The sequence below is a fragment of the Pteronotus mesoamericanus genome, unplaced genomic scaffold (genome assembly GCF_021234165.1).
Source record: "Pteronotus mesoamericanus isolate MK-2021 breed Mesoamerican mustached bat unplaced genomic scaffold, CSHL_Meso_final contig_50, whole genome shotgun sequence".
In the NCBI taxonomy this organism is placed as follows: domain Eukaryota; kingdom Metazoa; phylum Chordata; class Mammalia; order Chiroptera; family Mormoopidae; genus Pteronotus; species Pteronotus mesoamericanus.
In genome coordinates, this window is record NW_026555186.1 from 38,053,852 (window position 1) to 38,071,023 (window position 17,172).

A 17,172-nucleotide genomic window follows, 5' to 3' on the forward strand; every position below is an offset into this window, starting at 1 on the left:
CTACATACTTAAAACTTCAAATTTTTTGCTAACTTATTAATCTCATTATCTCAGGAACAAATGCAGGTTTCCATTGCTCAATTTTTTTCATTTATATAAAACATGAGAAATTGTTTTTTATGTAGAAGACAACAAAAAATTGAATTTTTATTTAGAATACTTGGTAGGAATAGAGACACCTTAACAAATGAAAATGAAGTTCAGAAATATTTACCTATTATGCTTTTAAAATGTGAACATCTACAAAGAAAAATACCACATTATTTTCAGAGAGTATACAGTTTATCAAGTGTCTCTATAGGATAAGATAGTTTAATTGCTTTTGATTTAATTTAATGGTATCAAAGACTTAAAAAAAAAAACCCATATGCTCTCTGAAGTCAAATAACTGGTATATATGTCCATATCCTAAGTAGTATATCACAGTATTTTAAAATAAAGCTGTGATTTAAGTAGGAAAGTAGGTTTGTTTTTAGTAAGATGTATGTATTTACTGATTATGAAGTAAATTTTGTAATTGGAAATTTGATTTTTCATAAAAAATATTTGGTGGATTTTAAACATTCCTATAAAAATTGACTCTAATACAATACATATTGCTCATCATTAAAAATGTGAACTTTTAAAATTTTATTTCTAATGGAAAGTAAATATTTGGTCAAAAATATGTTTGAAAGAACGATTTTGGTCTACTAATGTTGAGAAAGTTTCTTAGAAATCTCTTAAAGGCTGAGTACAATAAAGTGAGGGCGATGCATATATTCTCAGTTACTCTTTAAAAAAACCTGTAAAAGTGACTATAGTGGCATGTTCTGACACATTCTTTTCATAAACCGAACCCTGTTAGTGACAGCAGAACAGATTGTGTGCATCTGCTGGGAATGAGCCAGATGACAGTGGAAAAACGCACATGGATACCTTGGCACAGCAAATAAAAAAAATGGAGAAAAAAAGGACCTGGAAGAGAAAGTGCTCAACTTTAATTGAAACATTCTTTCCAACACGATGAACTTCATCCAACCACCTCTTGTAGCCTGTCAATTTTACATATAAGAATGTGTTTTTAAAAAGTCCTTTGTACATTAGAGCTGTTTTGTCTTCTCTTAGCACTAAATATTGACTTAGGCTTTGGAATATTTCTTCAAATTATTGCAAATGTAATAAGATTTAAGTTAGAAAAAGAGGCCAAACCATTCTACTGCAGTCTGGTACAAGAATGCTAAACTTCTAAAACCTTTCCAGGTTCAAATCAAGTTTTAAATATCTGGGTTAAGTTTTGAATTACGTGGGTGTTATACTGCCACATACTAGAGATGCCACAATTCAAATATCCTGCAAATGTGACTATTGTAAATGCTACTTGCACTCAATAGTGCTACAATATTTTATTTTATGCTGATTAACCACAATATTGTTTAAACAGTTGGCTCAATAGCTCTAGAGAGGTCCATACACAAAAACAAATGTGCTTCTATAAATCATATCAGAAAGTTCTTTTGGATGCTCTGATTACAATGAAAATTTATTCTATACAGTATACAATGCAGATTTTAAACTGGAGACCAAGTTGTTTAATAGATTACTAGTCTGACTGAAGCAGCTGCAGAAAAAAAAAATCTGGTGATTAACTGCCATTTTCCAGTAATCATAACCCTGGAAAGGGCTACTAAGCAGAGGGAGGGGTTGCAGATGGGAATAATTCTCTAAACCCATGTGCCTTAGAGGGCTCCATCATCTTCATGCAGACTTATTAATATTATTTTTTTAAATTAAAGCTTTTAGAGGCATCCTTGATTGCAGTGTTGGGAGCCATCCATGCTGTTTTACCATAGGGAAGTCCACTCTGCAAGCATTCCTTGTACCGAGCACTCTTTAGCCAGGCATTAAAACAGGGCTAGAAAAGAAAGCTGAATGCAAGGTGCACACTAGAGGGGCATTATTCGAGAGCATGAGAATAATTTCAAGAGGTTGCAGCTCCACAAGCTTTCTAAACTGGGCAGGCTTCATCGACATTACCTATCCTCGAAAATATGAATTTCTTTGAGAAATTAGGTGGCTATAAAAACATAAAGGTGGTAAATTAATTCTGAGACCAGAAATAGTCCCATTTTCATCCACATCTTACGTAAATTTGTGTTATCAAAAGGTGTAGTCCTCAAGTAAGACTTCTTGCATTTTCTGGACTATGTTATATTTCTTCTCATATGAAGAAAAAATACTCAAATTAGGATAAGTTCACTTGTTCATCATCTCAAAGTTGATAAACTTCAATTAAAATGAACAATCCTCAAATCTGGATTAAAAAATGACAAAAGAAATGTCATGTACTTATTTTTTAACTATTCAAATAAAAATGTACTTTATCTGTACTAGTAAATACAATTCATTAATTTATTCAACAAGTGTTTATAGAAACCATATTTGCAAGCATAAATGTAAAGAAATAAAAAGAAGAGTAAGATGACACTCAGCCTTCATTAATTATATCAACCTTATTGCATACAATGAAAATTATGTAATAAGAAATATAAGAAATGTTAATATATCCTCCAAAAGTGGATAATACTAAAGTTAGAGAAAAAAATAACTTTAGAATTCCTGGGGCGGCTGTTTTCACTATTAAAACCACCTAATAATTCTATGCACATCAAATGTTTCCTCGAAACTGAACTTTTATTAAAACTATGCAATAATTTATCTGAAATTCAAAAGTTTCAATAAGTGACTTTTAAAACTCGCAGTACAATAATTTTGTTTTTTGGTTCCATATGGTTCTAAAAATAATATTTAGTTAATAATATCTAACTGTACGAAAGGGTTTCATGTTCTCGAAGACGTCTAGTGTACATAGCGATAATTAACTCTTGCCTAACATAGCATCAGAATTAGAGACTTGCCCTGATAGCGACCTAATTTTAATATAAGTATTATTGAAAAAGAACTAAAAATAATTATCTTACCAAGCATTTCTAAGTGATAATCATTGGCAGGAAAATAAAATAAAATATGCTGTAGTGCTATGATAATAATTTACTAATTATTAACCACTTATATTGTGATTTTACATGTATCATCCTGTTTAATACGTACAACTCTAAGAGTGGGTAATCATATCCCCATTTTACAGATGCTGAAACTGAGGCTTTCTGGTGGTTAAATAACCTGCCTAAAGCCACTAACCAGTAAATGGGAGGCAAGAATTTGAACCGAGTTTGGTCTTTGTTCTTAACCATTACCTTGTATCACTACGGCCCACTCCGTCAAACAGCACATGTATGTATAATATAACACATGTATGTACAATTAAAGAAATGATATTAAAAATGGTGATGAGGTTCACAAACTCTTTATGTTTGCAAATCAGAAGAACTGACTTTCTCTTTCAGTCATCTTCGTCCTCCCATGCTTTTTGTCTATTACTCTGCTCTCTCCCTCCTATCCACCCCTCCGCCACACATGCACCCCAAGTGTACACACACTCACCACACCTTAGACTTTTGGCCCAATATGATGTTTTCACAGAATATCATGAAAGCCATAACTTGATTCAACTAATCCAACCACTACTCCCTCCTGAAAATTCATAAATGCTGTGCGTTTTTGCCGTAAATGTACTATCCACTGACTCTAAAAGCTGTCAGCAATTCCTCATAAAGACACCATCCTGTAGTCTGCTGTTTCAGGATCAGCGTCTGGAGTTCTTTCATGAGATGGCAATGGGCTGTGATGGGCCACATCTGTCTCTCAAGTGTAAGGAGATAAGTCAACGCCTAAAACAATTATATGACCTCAAATGTGTAGTCAAAACAAGTTAAAAGTGCACTTGCTTTCTCACAATACCAAATATTTTGAAGCAAGAAGAGAACTCAGGAGAGATTCCAAAAACAATAAAAATGGAGAAAAAAGGATGAGGTTAAGATTCTTTGATTTTTGAAGTTATAAAATGAGAGAAGGGGGAAAAAAAATCACATAGCGCTCACTCTAACTCCAATCAAGAAAGATCAAATAGTCCTAGAAGCGACATTGCCCATTCATTTCAGCCAAAGGGCTGTAGGGAAACAAGTAATGGGACTGAGTATTTCACATGGGCCTGTGCAAATCTATAAATGTTACTGTGGGAATTTCTTTTTGGTTTATGTAAGTGGAGAAAAACTCAACTGTGGAAAAAAAAAAGAAAGATGTAGTCAAAATTATTTCCTTAACCTGTAACCTACACAGACTCTAAGTGGTCTTTGGATAAATACCAGAAATGAACAAATGGATACACTTTTTTTTTAAATAGCCAGGTTTGTTAGTATTAATTTAGTTAAGAAAAAAAAATCCTGATGGAATTAGGTCTGTATTAATGCCATTTTAATATATTAAAGAAGGATGAAAAGATCTACTTTCTGTACCATAATACCTTTCCTTAAAGACCACCCAACAACTTAATGAGGTTCCTCAAATGTGAATGGAAATCAGGCACCTTGAAAAAGAACAGTACTTGGTAATTTATTGGTTAAGAGTTAAATTTTTTTTAAAAAAGTCTTGCCCAGAGAATTACCTACTATGAAACCTCCCAAGAGATTCATGCTTTAATCGGGTATAGTTTTTATAATACTTAAATATCAAGAAAACCCATCTTCTATTTAAAAATTTTCATCCAGTACACATTAAACAATTGGAACTTTACAGTATGTCTAACAATATTTATCGAGTCATAATGATTCAAATTATCCTACAGTTCAGGAGAATTCCAAGAAGATAAAGAAATCTCGTACCATACCCTAAATAAAAGCAGTTTTAATGGTTGAATATGAATTTTAACTAGAATGCCTAATTTTGTAAAAAAAAAATGTCAAAAATTACTGACTCCTGTGTGCATTAATATACACAAAAAAAGTTTAACATTTTTTCCCCTTGTTAATGACCCTTGAAACTGTGCCAGGTGTAAGGCCCTTGCTCATAACACCTTGCTCATAATGGCAAGAATAGGCCATTGTGATCATATTCTTAGAAGTGCCTTTACATTTTAAGATCTATGTTGCATTAATTTCTTGACACTATTAGGAAACACTTGCATCCACAAGAAAAATAGTTGCTTGATATTTAAACATAACTAAAATTATATTTTTTATCTATTTGAAAGAGAAAACTAAATTACAGTTCACTGTTGGTCTGACTTGGTAAATTTTATATAGGCAATTAACAATTGGTTTAGTGAGTTAGTGACTAAACTAACCTTTAAACACTATTTGTATAATGCTAAATCAATAATTTAGTATAAAAATGAAATTGAAACAAATATTATATAGTAACACTTTCTACTTAGGGCTCCCACTTTATACATTTTTGTCAGAGAAGCCTAGTTTTAGAAAGGTGTGCTGGCAATAATCTGACTACACTTCACATAAATGAGAATTCTGCTATGATTGAAAGGAGCCATGGCAGCTAGAAATTATTTTTTAATAGGATTTTTAAAAATCACATTGGTAACGACTGAAAATGTAACTGGTAATTAAAGACTGGTTTTAACAATTTTTTATTTTATTTTACAAGGAGAAGTGTGAGCTTTCAGACTACAGTTTCAAATGCAAAGAATATTAATACAGATATTTGGAAGTTGATTTATTTTGCACGGTAATAAGCACACTACTTACACTGTACCTTTCAAATGAAGAGCGTAAACCAAATCTGAAAACTAAAGGCTATATTTTTTTCTTTGTGTTTTGACCTAACAATCATTAAAAGTGTGTTTATCAATAAAAATTACTGTCATGCCACATATTGTGGTGGAACACTGCTATTTTCCGAGATAAGTACAAAAACACACAATGTTAATTTGCATCACAAAATGACCTAACATAGCTGGAATATAATGCACAGAAACCATTGAAAAGAAACCATTATTTTTTTTCTCTGCAAAGCAACAACAAAAAAATACAGTCATCTGATTGGGCCTGCCTGTGCTGGGAGGATGAGGGTAGGGAAGAGGTCTCCTTCTATCTTACACCTATTGTTTTATGCATTCTAAACTGCTATATGAGAAGAAAGAGGAAACACAGTGAATCCACTTTGCAGTTAATGTCTTAGTAATTTAAGAGGCTGAATTTTCAGGTTAAAGAAGGGAAACATTATGCTTTTTCTTTACCAAAGTGACTGCCCAGGAAGAAGGCCCTCTGCTCCTTAGCGTACACAAGGGGAGAAAAGGACATTGCTTGAGGCTGAAATCACTCCGAGACAGAGGAGGGGAAGTTTATGAGGTGGCACTGTGCATGTATCTGGTCTGCAGCCAGCAAGTTTTCATTTTGCAGCTCTGCTGCCAGTACCTGCCCTGAATATTCAAAAATAAAACTATACCAGAGCTCTACCTTAGAAACTGGATGTTACAAAGAATTAAAAGAGTATTTCACTTTCTTTATCCAAGTATAATTACTGTTTTTAAAGAGAAAGAGCTGAAACTATAGTAAGTTAAGGGTTTTTTCTCTTTTTTAAACTGCTCAAACTACCTTCCCACAAAGCCATTTAAGTTAAATGGGACATTTACAGACTCACCTCCATGAAGGATATAACTTAAAACATCTGCTTAGACACGTATGTTCTGTTCGAATATAAAGAATGTGGCAAAAACTGAAAAATATAGGGGCATTATATTCTTAAAATGTGTGTTCTTCTGTGTGTGTGTTCATTCATTAAAGAGATTTTGACTGCAATTAGGTAGTCGGTCCTATAAAGGCTTCCTTGTGTGACCATGATTTCTAAAAATAAAATGCTCCAGTGAATATTTCTGCTAAATAATCACATCTTCAAAATTACTTTAAAGAAATCCCAATTCCCTCATGTTACATTAAGCAATAATACCAGCTTTCCATAATAAGCCTTGGTTGTACACCTCATGCATGGTCAACAATTAATTAGAAGGTTAAGAAAAGTTATGTTTACTATATTAAGTAGTAGACTAATTTCCTTGTCTGCCCTTACGTATCTACATTAGTGAATCTATTTTCTGATTTTGAAATATACATAAGCATATCTAAGCCAAAGCTGCCTATCTTTGGGTTTAGGGGAAAGGTGCATTCTCTTCCTTATCATTTTAACCCGCTGAAAGAATCACAGACATGAAAAAAAGAGAGAGGTAATTGTTACCTGTTTGGTTTTTTGTTTTTGTTTTCTTTTTAAAAAACACTTTGCATTCTATCAAAGGACCATATCCACCATTTTTTAAAAACCAAAATTCTAGAGATCCATAGTATCTGAAAACAATATATATGAATTCTTCATGTGCATCTTATCTGTGACAACAAGATACAAGAAGAAAACCAGGCCCTGCTCAGGATGCTATTTGTAAAAAGCAGGTTCTCATCGGGGATTGCTTCAGAGATCAGTTTCTCCAGTCTCTAAAAACAAGTTAAAGGTACTTTATTTAAATAATTACTAGAAGATCTGCATTGTCATTCTTCACGAATAGCAACCACTTGCGAGATGAGCAACATTGCTCCATTCATTTCAAATTTACAGCATTAAGAATTAATAAAGTCTCTATAACGTCTGCATTATTAAAGAGTAATGATTCCTGCAGAAATCTGCCTGTAATAGGTTTACTGTTTTTATTGCTTGTAATTATCACCGATTTCCTTTATAATGTCCTCAAAAGATTCTCTTTACGTGTACTTTGAATTTTGTTTACACTAGCCACTATAGTTTTAAAATAAACACAGCGATTTAACTTAGACAATGAAATGACAATATACAACAAATGCATTATGGTGATGACAAATGAATGTTACTCATTTCACCACCTGAAACCAAAACATGGATTTATATAGCAGGTATCACATAATATCCATCTTAAAAGAAACATGGCTTTTTTTTCCTGTAGTTAACATTAATGTAATACAAAGAAATGTGAGATAATACTATTTTGGATAATCTTTTTATAATGCTATTTTTTTTACAATGGTACTCTTTTTATAGAATTTTCTTTATTTGCACACATGGAAACAACTAACATAAAAGAACATTGATACTATCTAGTCATTCTTAAAAAGAGAGGTAGGGAATAGGTACCTCTAGCTCCTTTATCTCTTCATGCCTCAATAGGCCTGTAAAATAGTTACTATTGAATTCTTGTTTTGAGCAAAATTAATTCTAGTTCACTTTATAGAAGTTAAATGATATTAAAATTACAAAACTTTCAGACTTTTTTCAGCATTCAGTGTGAGAAGGGTTATCAATAACCGCTTTCAGAAAAAAATCTGACAGTTTCCTTTGCTTACTAACTACAGCAGCCCATTACAAATTATTTTTTTCTCATGCTGTTATTCACTTGCAGACTGCATATTTGCTTCAATTCTCCAAGGGAAGAAATGTGGCTCTTGTGGGAAAGGTCCACCCCTTTCTACATGTTTGCTTCCTTGAACGAAAGGAATACACCCCCTTACATTCTTTGAAATGTGTCCAACGTGCACAGAATTGTATTAGCACTGTATTATTGACCAAATTAGAAAATCTTAAATGAGACTTAAATATTGGTAAAATGTGCTGTGTTTGAACCAGGAGATCTAAGTGACACATACGCGTGAAGGTAATAACAATGAACTACATTCAGACAGTCTAGTGTCGAAGTCAGGACTCTCAGAACACTTGTCTTAATGGAAGAAATTTGTGAACATTTTTGTGCACATGTGTATTGTATGATAATTCAGGAAGAAGCCCATGAATGTTACAGGTTTTTGAGTGCATCCTTTGAATTTAAGACCCACTAGGGGAATGCCACCTCCTTTTCATAAATATTTTAAAGAAAAAATATTGAGAAGCTAAAGTATCCGTCTTCCTAAGTAGTCAGAAAGCTGTTTGAAATCACAGAAATGCAAGAATATCAAAAGTCTACACCCAATATCCTAGTGATAAAAAACTCACACAGAAGTTGGTGTCCACTAACTTCAACCTCATTAAGACAATCTGCAGGTCATGAGAAGTTATGTTCTAATAAGTCTTCCTTCAATTATATACAATTGTATATTCTCAAGGTATTATTTTGTTATTTTCTAATAATGTGCAAATGTGTGCGTTTATCTTTACTTTTGTTTTTTCTAAAACCGATTTTTCTTTATTGCACTTTTACAAAGAAATTTGCAAGTGTCAAGACACAGAGTAGGCAAAATTTTAATTCTCTTTCAAGATATTTTAGTGCTTACATGGTTAGTCTCTTTGCAATTTGTTCATCAGACAGTTCCAAATGAACACAACTGTATAATTTTCAGGCCTAGAAAATGGAAGCTATGCTATTCTGCCTACGCTTTTCACTTGGAATAAGACTGAACATAAATAGTGAATATATAAACTAGAACTGAAGATAATAAACTTATTAAAACTTAGTAAGATATTGTTATGTTCAAAGAAAACCTGCAAGTGTGTGTCACAAATCCACTCATATGAAACATCTCATTCACTAGAATCTCCTATCTTATTGTAATGCACAGAAAATTAAACACATAAATATTAATTTTATGTATCACAGAAGACGTAGGCAATGAAAATACAATGTTTACATTTATGGATGACTCATTAGTGTTTTATTGTGTGAAACACTAGGAGGCATCAGTTGGGTAAAAAAGGACTTCAATTCTTAAAGAAGCAAGAAATTACTGTAGAGTTGGATGTGTAAGAAGTTGGGGTTTTCAAAATGTTATTGCATAAACCAAACTTTATTCTCTGAAATAAATTCTGAAAACATCATATTTTGTTGTACAGAATGATCTTTATATAATATTCATGAAATATATATAATTTGACCAATAAATGCCTATAAAGATTTATTTCAAATGTATGGATTTATAACTATGTAATTACACATTTTTATGAAGAACATACTTGGTAACAGAATAACATAATGGCTATTGACTACCATGCATTTTCTGCTCAGTTACTCAATACCATGAGTGTATGTTTTATTTCTGGCAAATTCTGTTTTGTGCTCTCTACAATGCCTCTGAAAATGTCTACTGCAATTAAGCCTATAATAACTGCTTCCCATAAGCAGCCAGAACTTGATGTCTGTTCATAAAGAAGTGATGGAACTTAAAATGTAAGCAATGAAGACATGTATAAAAAGGACATTTTCTCTTATTTCAATATTAAACCTGTCATTTGAAAACTGAATTTTCCGCTGTACGAATGGCTCTTCATAATGATGAAGCAACAGGGTCGTGGTATACTTAGCTAGCAATCATTTGAAATTGGAGTATCTTGCCATTTCCCAACAATCTGCTTTTATCTTTGACCTATCAAAATAACACGTGAACTGGGTAATCCTCCTTTTGTAAGGTGCACAGACCCGGTTGTCGCTCCTGGTTTTGTGAATCGCCTCTGTAATCTGGATTGATTTCCTAAAGATGACAGATCTCGGTGAACAGTCAGGTTTTACTGAGTGCAAGGCAATCCACGCGCCCATGAGATTAATGTACAGTGCTACGGACCGGGATCCTAATCACCTATGCTTCCACGTGCAGCACACAGACTGAACATCAGCGATTAGATCTTTTCATTGTGTCCAGGCAATCACTATATTCATAAAATGAGTATGTGCATTTTTATAAATTTTATTAATTTGTGTGGTGTTTTCTTAGAGGTTGTGCTTTTGAAAAATAAGTAGAACTTTATTAACAATCTCTCTAAAGTCCACTCTGTGACCCTTAATTGCATATAAAATTCTTCCATGCTGTTTTGAATCATGTCCCTGAAGCCAGGGTTCTCTGTTTAATAACTATTTCTTTTTGGTGTTGTTTTATGTAGCACAAGTGTTGCTGCACAGATATTTCCCCATTTTTTGTCACTTTCTGAGATTTCAAAGACCCATAATATACCGCATGTAGAGTTGGGAAATAAAACCACAAAATATACTACAATAAACAGAAGAAAGTTTTGAAATATAATGTTAACATATGCAAAGAAGATAATTTAGGTTGTTTTTGTGTAAAAGAAATTTAAATTCAGTAAGTCATTTATTAGAAGGATTTAGTTGTAATGTTATTGATTCGGTAAACTGAGGGCTAAGGAAGAAATTTACAGAAATATAAAAAATATAAAACATGATGCTTTTTCAGGATTCAATTTTGAATCATTAGGTGGCCCTTTTTCCCTATGGGAATGAACCATTTCCCTCAAATTTTGAAAGTTGAAAATGTTTACAAAGAAGAAAATAGGCAAGATTCAGTAAAGTTTTGTCATTTACATTTCATGTATGCAATGTTAATGTGTTTCTATACTGAACAGTTAATATATGTGATTGCATACTTTTAAAGTATGAACAGCTCAGGAAAGGTGGAAGAATGACTTTTTATTATAAAGTGCCCATTTTTATTTAACTGAAAAAGCAAATTACTATTTAATAAAAGTTACATCTTTAATATTGTTTCACTATATTCTACATACATACACAGGATTCAGAATATAAATAGTGTAATTATTGAAGTGAAATACTGTCTCTAGTAAGAAGACTAGAAAATATGCCACAGACACTTCAAAACTGTGTGAATTATATTAGTAAAAAAAAGTAAATTTTTATAAAGTTTAGTAAAATTTAAAGTAAAGATAACAACCAACTATTGTCTCTTTAACCTGACTGGGGGACCATATTTCAAACAAATATTGAGTTTAAAGTTTGTTTTGACAGAAACTTTTAGAATTGAGTTAGTAGTCTAATATGTAGCCAAATGTACTTTCCTCCAAAGAGAGAAAGATATTTTAGAGATTTTTTTTCCTCTTGAGATAGGATATTAGATATGTATATTTCATCTTAACAGTCAATTTCTGAACCACTTGCTTTAGAGCTACAACTTCTTTAAACTTAACAAATAATCTCATGCATACACTGGAAGACAGTACTACGGTTTATTAACAGTATTATATTTAACCGAAATTGGTAAAGAAACAAAAATACTGCTTGTACCATATTGGTACATACTGAACGTTTTCAAAGACTAGCCAAAACTGACATTATTTTAAAATAAATTAAATAAGATGTTTTATCTTCAAATTGGAGATTGTTAATCGATTTAGAGCTAAAATTAGTATTCAATTCAGAGGTTAAACGGGGTTCACAGGTGGTCACATTTCCATGTTTTAGCAAGTCTCTAGGGATTGAAGTTATTATACTCTACATAAACATCTTTACTCTGCAACCACAATTCCACTGCAAGGTGCCAGTGAAAAAGAGGCTGGTCACTCTTTTTGACTGGTATAATGAGGCGGCTGGAGTTCCCTTTATAGCACTTAGAAAATATATGCAGTCACTAGCCATTTCACAAGACAGTTACTATTAGAGTTAGTTTCAGATTCACCATAGTAAAACCCACTTTGTGTCAAAGCAGTTCTCCACTGAGAACCAGTTAAAGAACTGGCAGACAGCCCGATTCTACTTATTATACTGTCAGCATTTACATATAAAGGTATTTTATACAAAAGACCCACATTCCTAAATTGTGAAGAAAAATAATTTTTCCCAAAAAATAACTACTGGACCTAGAATAGTCAGAAATGTTTGAGATATAATTTTCCTTTAAGAATTAATAGCCATATTCTGGGAAGGAGGTAATATTAGTATTAAACATAAATACTTGCATACTATTTAATAATATTGTAAACAATGTACCATATCTATATATACCTCCTTTGTGCCAAACTTTATCACTGAGTTTGATAACTTTCATCCAAAGTCCAAACAGAAGGCAATTTAAGTGACTTAACCTTGTTTGTTTTAAAACAGCTATGTATTTGACTTGACCTACGCAGCAATACCTATACTGAAATGCCAACACTAATTGTGAAATGTATAGACAGCCACAACCAGGGTGTTACTTTTTGTCCACACCAATTAAAAAGCCCTCTATCAAGCCAGTACTTTGGCAAGAGAAAGAGATGCACAAAGGTATTCTCTGACAGACAGCCATGCTTTAGCTCAAACTAATCCCAAGAATTAGCAGCTCAGAAGCATAACCCAAAGCAAATCAGTCTTGGGGGAGACTCAGAAGAGCATCTTTCCACAGTGAACTAAAGGCTGAATCTTAAGGCATGTACTTCAAGGTCACAGAACATTCCGTGAAAAATTAAAATCTACCAGGCTCTACACGCTCCACCATATCAAACATGCTAATGATGTGAACTAACTTCATGAAACTTTAAACACATTGATGTGACAAGAACAAGTCAGGAGTGATTTCAATAACTGATGGCAAACGGATAAGACCATCTAAAAAGTTACTTTTCGCAAAAGACAAGGAAATCATGGAATCTAACGAAAAGAATGCACAACAACCCTCAACTTCAGCCTCCAAAAAGGCACAAGGATAGACACAGTGCTGTGGAATATACTGATGTAGATTTCAGAGACAATACCTCAGGCTATTTCTATTTTCCTCGAGAAATGTCAGAGGTACTTACATGAAGGAAGACCAGATCAGATTAGTCCTTGGGATATTTTCCTTTCTTAAGAGAGAGAGAAAAAATAACAACAATAATCTTTACTTCGTCCAGCCTTGAAGTGCTTCTCCACCTGATTCAAACATGCAGCCACGGCGACCCACACAGAATCTTCAAAGTCAATCCAATAGCAGCCCGAAGATGTCTGGGTGTACGCGTGTGCTCAAGTGTCTGTGACTGCGAGCAGAGCAAGCAGAGAGCTGGAGATGATGTGTGTGTATGTGCGCGCGCGCGCGGAGGGAGCGCGCGGGGGGAGGCGCGCGCGGGGACGCGCATTCGCGCGCGAGTCGAAGCCACTTGGAGGAGGAGGAGGAAGAGGAGGAGGAGGAGGAGGAGGGGAAAGTGGCTCTCAGCGGCCAGCCGATTAAAAGTAACCAGACTCGTCCAGAAAACTGCGTCCAGGAAGGAAGTGACAGAAGACGAATGGGAAAAGGAGAGCCGCTCACAGCCTTTGAAACGTCGCGTAAAAAAGGCGGGGGTAGGGGGGAGTGGTGGAAGGATATTGGGAGGGGAGGCGCGGGTGGCAGGGAAAACCGAGCACACAGGCTTGGGGTTCTAAGCAGCACGAACCATGAAGTGCCTCTTGTCTTCTTTTTTTCCTTTATTTTATTTCGTCCTTGCTTTTGCCTTTGCCTCGCGCTGCCTTTCCTTTCTGTCTTTCTCTCTCCCTCACAATTCCAAACCGTTGACTCTCCTCGTGAGCTGGAGAAATCATCAGTTTCACTCTTGCAAAAGGGGGGCGGGACTAGACCTCGAAGCATTTTAATAAAACAAACGTACAGCAGTTCGCTCCTCACCCCTCCAGTCTCAACTAGATTGATAAATTACTCCACTACACTACTTTAATTATGTATATGGTATGCAGAATAAATCACTGAACATCAGTACCTCAATCAAGCACTTTTAAATGATAATTGCATCTTGGTGAATCAATCTTTCCATTCCTGACATTTTGCTAATTTTAGTTTTACGGCGGGGTAACGGCACATGCCATACGCAAACCTAATGACAATTCTTTATTGCACGAAATGAAGACAACACCGCGAACTGCGGGCTCGCAGCTATCTGCCGGGGGGAGCCTAGGACGCTCGGAAAACCAAGTCACCGGCGGTGCTGCGCGCTCGCTCCCCGGGGACGCTGAGAGCCAGCCAGCAGGAAAGTCCTTCTAAAATCGGGATCTTTCCTCTGACCAATAGGAGCGCAACCCTAATAGTTGCTCTTGTAAGACTTTTCCCCCGTTTGGGGACGCGTTAACCTCTTCATTCTTCCAACGTCCGAGCGCTCCTCTGTTACTTACGCGTGGAAGCCACTGTCCAGGATGTCTGCAGCACTCGATTCCAGTGCGCTTTTCCTGCATACCCAGAATACGCGGTTTTCGGCCCTGAGAGGTTGAAGGGCTAGAAAGTTAGCCTAAACGCCTCTCAAGTGTTACTAATGTACAAAATAATAAAAGATTGACTATATTCGAAATCTCGACCTCATCGCGGGGCCATGAACTTTCTAATCAGTTTGGAAATATTTACCACGGCGGCAGCCTCCTCAGAGATTTCCTCCTCCCTCCTCCCTCTCTCTCTCTCCTACACCTTACTGGATTTTATCCAGGGCATTCACATGTAAACCAAACCAACTTCCCAAATGCATTAAGCTTCCCTATCCGATATCTGATGACTTCACTTATCCTGAAGAGTTTCAGCTGCACAGGAAGCAGAAATAGAGACTGATAAGGAAGATACTACTTACATTAAAGTTTTAAAAATAAGTTAATATTAAAGATTTAGGAAAGGTTACTAGAGATTGGGTACCTCCCTTCCCTAGCCAAATTACACCACGCCCAATAAAACCAAAGATAAAATACACCAACTAGTACACACACCATGAAAAGACACGATTGCATGCCTGTACTACTACAGGTTACATAGTGTTTCAAATTAAAACATGTTAAAAGGTAGAAGGGAAAATACACTAGGAAAATTAAAACATGGAATATTCAAGAGTAGACAATAGGAGTATACTGAAATATCTAGCTAATTAAAGTTATTTCCTCACTTAAAAAAATTCCTTTCAGCAGTATGTGTTTAACCCAATGACTAGTTGCATTTCCTCTCAAGTCCTGTACTGTGCCTCTAGACTATTTTAATGCGGGAGGACAGTGTGATTCAAAAAGCCTCCTCCTTCATTGTTGAGACTATTTGATGTGAGTAGCTTTTCTCAGAAGAGTAGGCTCAACATTTAAGCGTCTGCCCCAAGGCTTTACTTGAAAGGAGAAGGTTGATTTTACAGGCAAGTACAACTAGATCTGAATACTATTCAGGCTTCTGGCTCATCACCGTTGTGGCTGTCAGGACAGCTAAGATGAAACTCTTGCTTTTATTATAGGAAAGCAGGGCAAACTGTCACAAAGCAAGAACTATCTGAGATAGTATTTCTTTCAGATTGGTATCTATAATGTATTTGTTTGCCTGTTTGTTTTTCATCCAGTGAGGTTGCTACTATCATGAATGCATTTTAATAATATGGCAGAGGTAATCTGTGTTAGGTGTTCATTTAAGGTTCACCTACAACTTTTAAAGAATCAAAAAATTTAAAGATGCATTGACATTTTGAATACTAAGATATGTTTATATATGGTGGTAAAAATGAAATTTCATTTTTTTCCAGATTCACAAATGTCCTGACAAAACAAACCATTTGCAGGAACATCTAAATTTATCACAATAATGCCTAAAGTTAATGTAATAAATCCTTAGCAGTCTATTTTACATGAGCAAATAAACATAGGCAATTCATGACTTTCAACCACACTATTTATGATGGATCATAGAAAATAATTACCACAGTATACTTCATTTTTATATTGTTTTCCTTCAAAAAGAAACTACCTTACCTTTTTTCATTTCAAAGAGTCATTTCATAATAAACATTTTAACAAATCCATAATTATCAATGATAGTACAAGCATTCAAAAGTATATATAACTTCACACTGTGGGTAATTTGAAAATAATTTGGATCTGGAATGTATTACAATTGGCCTTCTAAAATACAAGATATTCCCCTCAGAAGATTTAGCTTCTTAATTATGCGTGGCCCTAAATTAATATTAGCATTAGTTTCTTTCCCATGAGCTTTTATGGTTGAAGCAGAGCAAAAAGGTTGTAAAGAAATATACAATAGAATCACCTGGGATTTAAAGTTACTCATTAGTAATCTATGAAGTGGTTAATCCAAAATATGCTTTATATTCTTTAAATATTTCAGGACTATTTTTAAAAAGAATCACCCTTACCCTTGCCACCTAACGGTACTTGGCTAGGATCAGAATAATATGTGGTGTATGGAGAAGCTGGTACTAGGTATTAGGAAGCCTAGATTCTCTGTTTGAAGGTTGGTGCCTCACTAGTGAATGTTTTTTGTTTTTTTCTTTCTGGGCTCAGTTTGCTTATGCATTAAATGCATTTTCCAGTCTATTCCAGTTCTATGGTTGCAAAACAGAAAATTCTTATACCTTTTAAAGCCGATCGGAAGCTTAGGGCCTATTCTGTTAAATTAAAGGTGACACTTCCTTTAAAAAGAGAATGAAGTCTGGGATTGATGTACTACTTAAACCAGCTTTCTCATTCCAATCACCAAATATTTCCCTCATTAAATAATTACTATGTGTTTTATTATACATGTAAATAGATATTAACTTCATTTCCCACAAAAGAATTATCAA

The 17,172-nt window shown here is 34.5% G+C and overlaps 1 protein-coding gene across 11 annotated transcripts in view; it reads right to left on the reverse strand.

The window, feature by feature from the left end:
• Positions 1-17,172, reverse strand: part of MEF2C (myocyte enhancer factor 2C) — a 161,207-nt gene that overhangs the window by 127,119 nt on the left and 16,916 nt on the right. For 2 of the 11 annotated variants that reach the window (XM_054578586.1, XM_054578585.1), the window contains exon 1: positions 13,420-15,355. The exons of the other annotated variants lie outside the window; for them this stretch is intronic. The gene's annotated coding sequence lies outside the window, so the exon portion shown is untranslated. Of the gene's footprint in view, positions 1-13,419; positions 15,356-17,172 lie in introns of those variants that run through there. 11 annotated transcript variants of the gene reach the window in all.